Below are 8,543 nucleotides of genomic sequence, written 5' to 3' on the forward strand. Positions count from 1 at the left end.
CCCAAATAGGGTCATGAACTCAGCAGTCATGAATAGCGTCACGACTCAGCAGGAACAACATATTACTTACTCTAATAGAATATAAACTCAAGGGCATGATTGTTTAGTTTTTGTCTTTGTATCCCCAGCAGTCAGCACTTAGAAGGTGCTTGATAAATGTTTATGGATTAATTTAGATCGATATCTGTCTATGACTTCATGGTCTCCGCTCTTTGCCTCAGTGTCCTCTTCTGAAAAGGAAGGGGGAAGGGCTAGAATTGGATGATATTGATATTTAATGTCTCTTCTAGTGCTAATGTTCTATGATTCAAATAACTTTACAACTTAGTTCATTTTGCCTAATTTAAAAAGTGATTATCTTTGGCATGGCAGTATATTCAAGTTGAAAATGGCTTGATGTTAAACCCCAATATTTGACTTCATAATGAAAAAAATCAAACTAATTGCTAATAGTGACAGTAATAATATATTTCAAAAATAATTTAAAAACTAGAAAGGCATAAAATAATTACTTGTTTTCAGCATGCACAGTAACATGAATAGCATCATATAACATATGCCAGAGGACTTTGATTTCCAATGCATTTGACATTGATGAGGGAGGACAAACAAAGAGTGACAGAAACAGGCAATGCCCTTTAGTCAAGGTATTTTTTCAAAGAATTTCTAAAAGGCCATTGTTATGAGAGACCTAGTCTATCAAATCAATTGCTGGATATTGACCTATCCTTAGTAGATGTGCTTGAGTCTTTTATTTTTTTTCCCCAAGGAGCCTTGAGTTAATTGAATGTTAATTGGAACAGGTACTGACTTCTGGCTAGTTCAAATTGACAAAAAGAGAAAGAAAGAAAAGGCAGAAGGAAAAGAAAAGAAAAAAAATAGAGCAAATTGAATTATGCTTCAAGATTATCTTGAAATGTTCCAGATTATGTGAAAACCTGTGATTAACAAGGCATTTTACTTTGTCATACTTTGTCATTAGTATGACTTTGCCATTAATTTTCATATTTTGGAATCTAAAGAATAAAATGGTGCATAGTAAATAAAAGCCTAGTGTTCTTATATTGTCTGCCTTATTATTCACTGTCAGAGCTGTTCTCGCTCCATAGAATTTTACTCAAGGCTAAGGTGAAATTATAGTATCCATTTTTCCTCATGATGATCATCATTCTCCAAGGATAATGCCCATGCAAGCTGAATTTACTACTATTAAACCTAAAGGCCAAAGTTCTCTTTCGTTTAATATCTATTCATGTTCTGCTATCTCATTCTATGGGATTCTATTCTGTCCTACTCATTCTCATCAGAATACAAAGCAAAGACCTCTGAAGGCTAGGCTGCTACATAAGTATATATGCTACATATATAATGCTGTGGTACCATACTGTTCTCCATTTTCTGGGAAAAAAAAAACAGATGAGCTTGTTTTCTGGTAAATGCTTCTATTAAGGAGCTGCAGAGAGCATGGGTGTGGTACAGTGAGACTAGCACTAAATTTGGAAATCAGCAGACCTGGTCTTTGTCCTAGAACTACTAGCTGGGCACCTTTGGGCAAATTACTTAACCTCACTGGTCCCTACTGCTCTCCTCAGGAAAATGACAGGATTCTGTTAACTAGCCTCAGAGGTCCTTTCTAAGCTCTATCCTGCTGTCATCAACTTTGAGTGTATATCCCAGTGTAATTAAACGCACAGACAAACAGTTCTAATCTGTGAGAGTTACTGTTGATAATGATGACTCTGAGGTCTTAGAACACCCTTATATATGAGAAATATTTACAGAATCAGAGTAGTAGAGGTGGATTAACTCTTAGAAATTATCTAGTCCAAGCCCTTAATTTGACGGAGGAAACTAAGATTTTATCTCAGTGAAGTGAATTATCCAAGTTGACATAGCTTGTTAACTAGTACAGTTAGTACTAACTAGCACCTTGGTCTCCTAACCAGAGATGCGCTGGTAAATATTTAAAAATTGTCCCTCAAAGGGGCATCTAGGTAGTGCAGAGGGTGGAGCACCAGCCTTGGACACAGGAGGAATCAGTTCAAATTTGATCTTAGATATCTTATTAGTTATGTGATTTTAAGCAAGTCACATAACCAAATTGCCTCCAAAAAAAGAAATCTCTCTCAAAAAACCACAATTGTACATATAACACAGTTATAAGTATAATCTACATTATTAAAATTTTTCCATTTCTTTCTCAAAACAAGACAAAATAATAACTCAAACCCTAATTTGTAGTGCTTTCCAATATTGAGGAGTAAATGCTCACACAGAAAATTCGACAATTAGCTCTCATGAGCTGGTTTGAACTGACTTTTACATACCCCTGCTTAACTCCTTCTTTCCTGTCATATTATCTTTTTTTTTCCTCACTCAGTGAAATGTATATAAAATCTTAACATTAGAAACATTTCAACTCCAGAATTAAGAGAGGTTTACTAGTTAGCTAGATTAACTGGAAAATTAAATGAACTAATATCCTTCTTTCCCTAAGCATCCTGGTTCAACAGAACCTTGTGTAATACAGTGAGAGGAAATCAGGATGGTGCTAGGACACTTTGACTATTCGATGATGACAGCTATGTTTACTAGATCACCACATCTGTGGGCTCCAGCCTTCCTTGATTTGCCTCCATTCAAACCTAATTGAGTTTCAGAAATTCAGATTTTTCTATGCTGTTTCTGTTTTTCTCATGTCATTTACCCATCAAGTCTTAAGGATAAATCTAAGAGCTTAACTACATCCATGCTGCATACAAAGCTATCTGCAAATGTGATTTCACTCACTTAGTTCCGTTTTTAAATGAGATTCAAGTGGTTCCGCCGATTTCCGCTAAAAGTTGGATCTCAGAAGACGTGGACACCAGGCCAAGTGACAAGTTAAAAGATAATGAAGATGAATTATGGATGTGCAACTGTTCACATATAATACAAAGGACCTGCTCCAATTTTATGCTGTATCTTTGAGTGGAATATTGGAATCTTGTCCTGCTATTAAATACAGGAAAATGTGAATTAACCAGAATGATGGGAAAATGGGAGGTTCTTTGATTGAAATTTCTTGTTAGAATGGTTTATTCAGGGTCCGCTGAATACATTATGTTTACTCCTTTTGATTCTGCCATTTTTTTCTATCCCGAATTCCACACATAAAATATTTTTCAATGCTTTCTATGCTTTTGCACTTTAGTCTTTTCTACTATGTCCTTCTTCCACCCTAAAAGATTCTTTAATAAGCAAGAAAAACAATTGAACAAAGCCAACAAGACCATCTTGCAGAATATATAGTATCTTGTCCCCATAACTGACCATCTAAGCAAATGTTTCATCATCAATCCTCTCCAACCAAAGTTGGTTATTAAATTCTATTTGTATTCGGATATAGTTTGCATTTCATTTACTATTCTGTACTCCTCAAGCATATTTTTCTTGCAGTTCAATTTTCTTCATTATCAATCAATTCATATGTATCTTTCTATGTTTCTGAATCCCTCATGATATTTTATACTATTAATAATATTATATTCTCATACCACAATTTTTCTTACCTATGGACACCCCCTTTTTGATTCCAGTTTTTTTCTACCACAAACATCATGCCATGAATATTTTGATGTAAACGTGACCTCTCTACCATTAATCTACTTGGAGTGTGTCTTCAGTTTTGGTATCATTTAGTCAGAGAATAGGAACAGGTTAGTATTTTTTTCTGCATAATTCCAAATTGTTTTCAAAAATGTTTTAGGTCAATTCTCAGCTTCACCAACAATCTGTTGGTGACACTTTCTTTTAACAGCTCCTTCAAAATGTACTATTCTTATATTTTATCTTCTATGTCAGTTTGATATGTACAGAGTGGAACTTCAGAGTTATTTTAATTTACATTTGTCTTAAAAGTAATTTATTACATTATTAATATGATTATTGAGAGCTTCCATTTCTTCTGCTGAAAATGCTTTATTCATGTCCTTTGCTGACTTGTCAATTGAGAGATGTCTGTTAGTATATTTGTATTAGTCCCCTATACTCGATTTCTTGGGTATCAGAGATTTTATCAGAGATGTATCATGCATCACATATCACAATACTTATAATAAATATTTGCAAAAGGACAATCATGAATATTATGTAATAGTTTCTTTTTTGTTGTTATTGGTTAATGCAAAGCTATATTTTGTGCTATTAGCTTCTGAGAACAAAATGGGAGAGACATTTTATGAAAGATTTGTTAGGCTTTCCAAATAAAACCAGCATTCACTCTGACACTTTGTTGACTTCAATGCAAAAGTGAGAGAAAGCAAAGATGGGGAGAAATATATAGGGAAGCATGATTCAATAAGATGGAGAGAGGCCAAGGACTTGGAAGCCTCAAGACTGTATAACATAAACACTTTCTTTGAGAAAATAATTGGGAGATGCTAGATATGGCAAGTAGCATTAACACCTTACAAAATTAAATATGTTATATTTTAACAGAGACGGCATATTAAGTCAGCTGTCTTACTTTCTATAATCATGTAATTAATGTGGTAGAGTTGAAATAAAAATTAGTAAATAAATAAAACAAAGAAACAGAAGAAAATAAGTGAGAAAGATAAAATATGCAATTGAAAGAACAACTCTTTATTAAATAGTGAAAATAACTATTAAAAGGCGCATTTGACAAGTCAAAAAATGAGAAATGGGGGCAGCTAGGTGGCATAGTGAGTAGAGCACTGGTCGTGGAGTCAGGAGGAAGTGAGTTCAAATCCGGCCTCAGACACTTGACACTTAAATAGCTGTGTGACCTTGGGCAAGTTACTTAAACCCAATTTCCCTACCTTCTCCCCTCCAAAAAGCAAAAAATAAAAATAAATGGACAGCAGAAATGACATTGAAATGACAATAACTTTGTACAAAAATTTAACCAATGTAAATGACTTCACACAACAAGTAACTAAAAGAAATAAGAAAGTATCTTAGTAAATATATGGTTTACTGGAAAAATGGAGAGAAATGATGGTCAAAGGCAGTACAAGATTAGAAAATAAACTCATTTAAAAAAATCTTATGAAGAAGGATTCTGGATGACTATGTACTCATAGTCTCCAGTGTTTCCAGTGCTTTACAAAATTTGGCAACATATTTAACTAATCAAAATTATCCTGAAGAATGGAAGGAGGATTACAATCAAACAGAAATAGAAAAGATTTTAACATTGTTATAACAAACTGTTATCTCTGTCAAGGACAGTGGAATCACCACACCTAGATCTTAGCATCTTTGTCTTGAATATGCTATAGAAAAGGTAGAAATTATACACAAGAGAATGAAGCTAAGGAAAGCTGCCAGACTGCACCAAATATTTACAAAGAGGAGATTTGTATTGGAAATGAAACAATTGTGAAAGGACTCAGGGACCAAAATAAAATATATTGGAAGGAATGGATACCAAAAGCATGGAAAAATCTTATTAATACTGAAAAATGTGGCTTATAAAATACCCTGCCATCTGTCTAAAATCTTTGAGATCCAGCTATACAAAAATTAAGGACATTCTCCATAAGGGTATTAGTAACAAATCAGCAAGATTTTGAAAAAACAGTCAGCAAAAAGGCCATATCTTACCATTTCACACTAAACTAAAACATATAGAGAATATAAGATAAAACTGTTTTTCCTGTTACTAATGAAAAAAAATGACTTGATAGAATAAAATGCTGCCTTATAGTTTGTTTTACAACAGTGTTGCTCATCCAAATGTCAAAATCATTAAAGATTCCTTGAAAGATAAAAAAACAGCAATAATACTTTTCAACATCATTCAATAAATAAAAATTAAAAAAATCAATAAATAACCAGAAGACAGGGAGATATACACTCACCAAAGATACTCATAATTTCAATGGATTTCCAGCACAGTGTCCAAATTGAAGAGGGGATTGATCCTCTACAGATGGTGAGGTCCTGATGATAATGTACTTGCTGCATCAAGCTGTGGAACATTAGAGAACATCTGAAAGAGATCTGGAATCACGGAAAGGAGTTTGTCCTGACCATAAACACTGCAGTGACCAAGTGGATGAAGAATTTACATTGCCCAGATTATAAGATGATTTGGATGGACAACTTATAGCACTTCTCTGTCAATATGTGTATCTGAGAGAGCCAGCAAAGATGGACAGTGAGATGGGCCGGGTATTGAATAGCAGGGGCAGAATAGGTGTGGCTGCCATTAGGAAACTATGAAGCTCCTTTAATGTCCTTAAGCTTTCCATGAAAGTAAAGACCCATCTTTTTAATGCCAATGTTGTTATATGTCAGCAAAATATGGAACAACCATCCAAGAAGAATTAAAAATAAGTATCACAGATAGGTACATGGGGAGTGTGAGTAAGCTCCAATCTATAACTAACAAGCAGTTCTGAAGAACAGGAATAACAAATGTCATAGATCAAGGGTACTTAAACTTGTTGTGTGACATGGACCCCTTAGGTTGTCTGGTGAAGCTTTTGGACCTCTTCTTAGAGTAATGTTTTAAAAGCATAAAATAAAATGCATTGGATTATAAAGGAAACATACTATGTTTCTATATTTCTGTCAAGTTGAAAAATAAACAATTCTCAGACTTGAGGTTAATAACCCCTGTTATAAAGAAATTGTATGATAAGAAGAGAAGATGGGCTGTTAAGGTCATGTTAGGGGGAAGCCAGATGTTGACACCTTGTAAGTTCAGGATTGATGCTGCAACAAGTCATTGAACAGTTAAGAGAAGGAGATTTACTTAGCCATAACTTTCCAAAGTTATACAGTAGCACTAAGCTAAGTTGGTTGGTTGGTTGATTGGTGATCGTCCTTCCTTCTTGAAGAGGACTAAAATGACATCACTATTCTAGAGTTAGGTTTCAACATGTTCAACTGTGACTGATTAGATCAATATGAGCTCAGAAAGCTCTACCACAGGTAAGGAACAAATAATCTGCATGAACATTTGGGGTGGATACTCCAAATTTGCACATTCTGAGTTTCCTTTGAGATGTTTCAATTCTGCTTAGCTCATAGAGCACAGCACCTTCTCTGATGTGGGCACACCATGTTGAATGGTCTTGTGCCAGTGTCTCGCATGTCACACAATCAATTCCAAAGTTCCTGAGAGAGACCTTGAGAGTGTCCTTGTATTGGCTTCTTCTGACCATCATGTGAATACTTGTCCTGTAAGAGTTCTCCATAAAATAATCTTTTTTTTGAATATGTATACTTTGTATTTGAAGTATAAGAGGCCAGAAGAATGGCATTTTATGACTTCTGTGGTCTTCAGTCTTCACCGAGTCTGATGGGTATTGACCCCATATGGGTGTGTCCTTTTATGCCCTCTAGGTGACCAGGGAGTCACATAAGCATAGCCAGAGACAATCTAGAAGCTGGATCAAAAAAGGGACAACTTGAGTCTTTGCCCATCTTAAAACAAATCAAGCTTTGGTCTTATTGCCTTTTAGGGAAAGTGCAGCTTAACCAATATCAGTGGCATGGGGGGAGGGGGAAATCCTGGTAAACACTGGTCCTAGCATAGGCAGTGAGAGTAAAGGATGACCAGTAGATATCAAGCGTCTTCCACGGATACTCTCAAGGTAAAAGAAGAAAAGGAGGAGACCTCCAGCACATTGAGTGGATCTAGCGTGGAGAACTTGTGGGATCATAAGGACAAAAGTTGTCCAGGGTGAGCAGTCATGGATGGGCTTCGATCTCCATTGTAGGAATGCCGGAAGGGAGAAGATCATAAGCCCATTTGAGATTCATAATACTTTTTATACTTATCACATGTACACTTTCTCAGAGTTGTCAAACTCAAAGCAAAATCTCCTCAGTGGAACCAGAAGCAGATTAGAATGTAATTGGTGGGGGAGTTGGGGTGGGGGGGAAGGGGTTGCTTACTTTGCCAGGACATATATTAAAATTGGAAAAAAAAGAACAGCGATTTGCATGACCTCTGTGTAAAAGTGATATGCAAATTTGTAAAGTGTTCCATAACTCAATAATCAAAAAAATAGAAAAATAAATAAATAAATTTAATAGGGAAATAATTATCAAAATGAAAAAAATATAATACAGCATGGATAATGGTAATTAGTGGTTTTATAAGTCAATTGACAGCTCAGGTATACATTTATATTTGAGTTTGACACCTTTGTTGTATAGTATATTTGTGCTCTTTTATAAAATCCTGAACATAATTGCATTATTTTCAATGATTATAGTGGTTTATATGTGATATCTTTGCTCCTCCCGCCCACAATGCATTTTTAGTTATAGCTGTGATTTGTTAACTGCTAGCTCATTGGTTAGGAATATAACATTCAATTATGATTTTGTTCCTATGCAAATGCTTTACAATGTGATTTCTAGAGAGAGATAATGGTAAAATTGGACGTGGTAATGGTAAATTTGGGGGAATGGTAAAATTTGCCTGTGTGCAAATGAATGAATGAGTGCACAAAGTTGGAGCCAACTAGAAAGCCCCTATTAAGAGTTTTTGTAAAATGGCTTAGTGGGCATTCCTGCTG

Source organism: Petaurus breviceps, unplaced genomic scaffold (assembly GCF_028583685.1).
Source record: "Petaurus breviceps papuanus isolate PSGF00001 unplaced genomic scaffold, PetGlider_PUasm1.0 175, whole genome shotgun sequence".
NCBI lineage: Eukaryota > Metazoa > Chordata > Mammalia > Diprotodontia > Petauridae > Petaurus > Petaurus breviceps.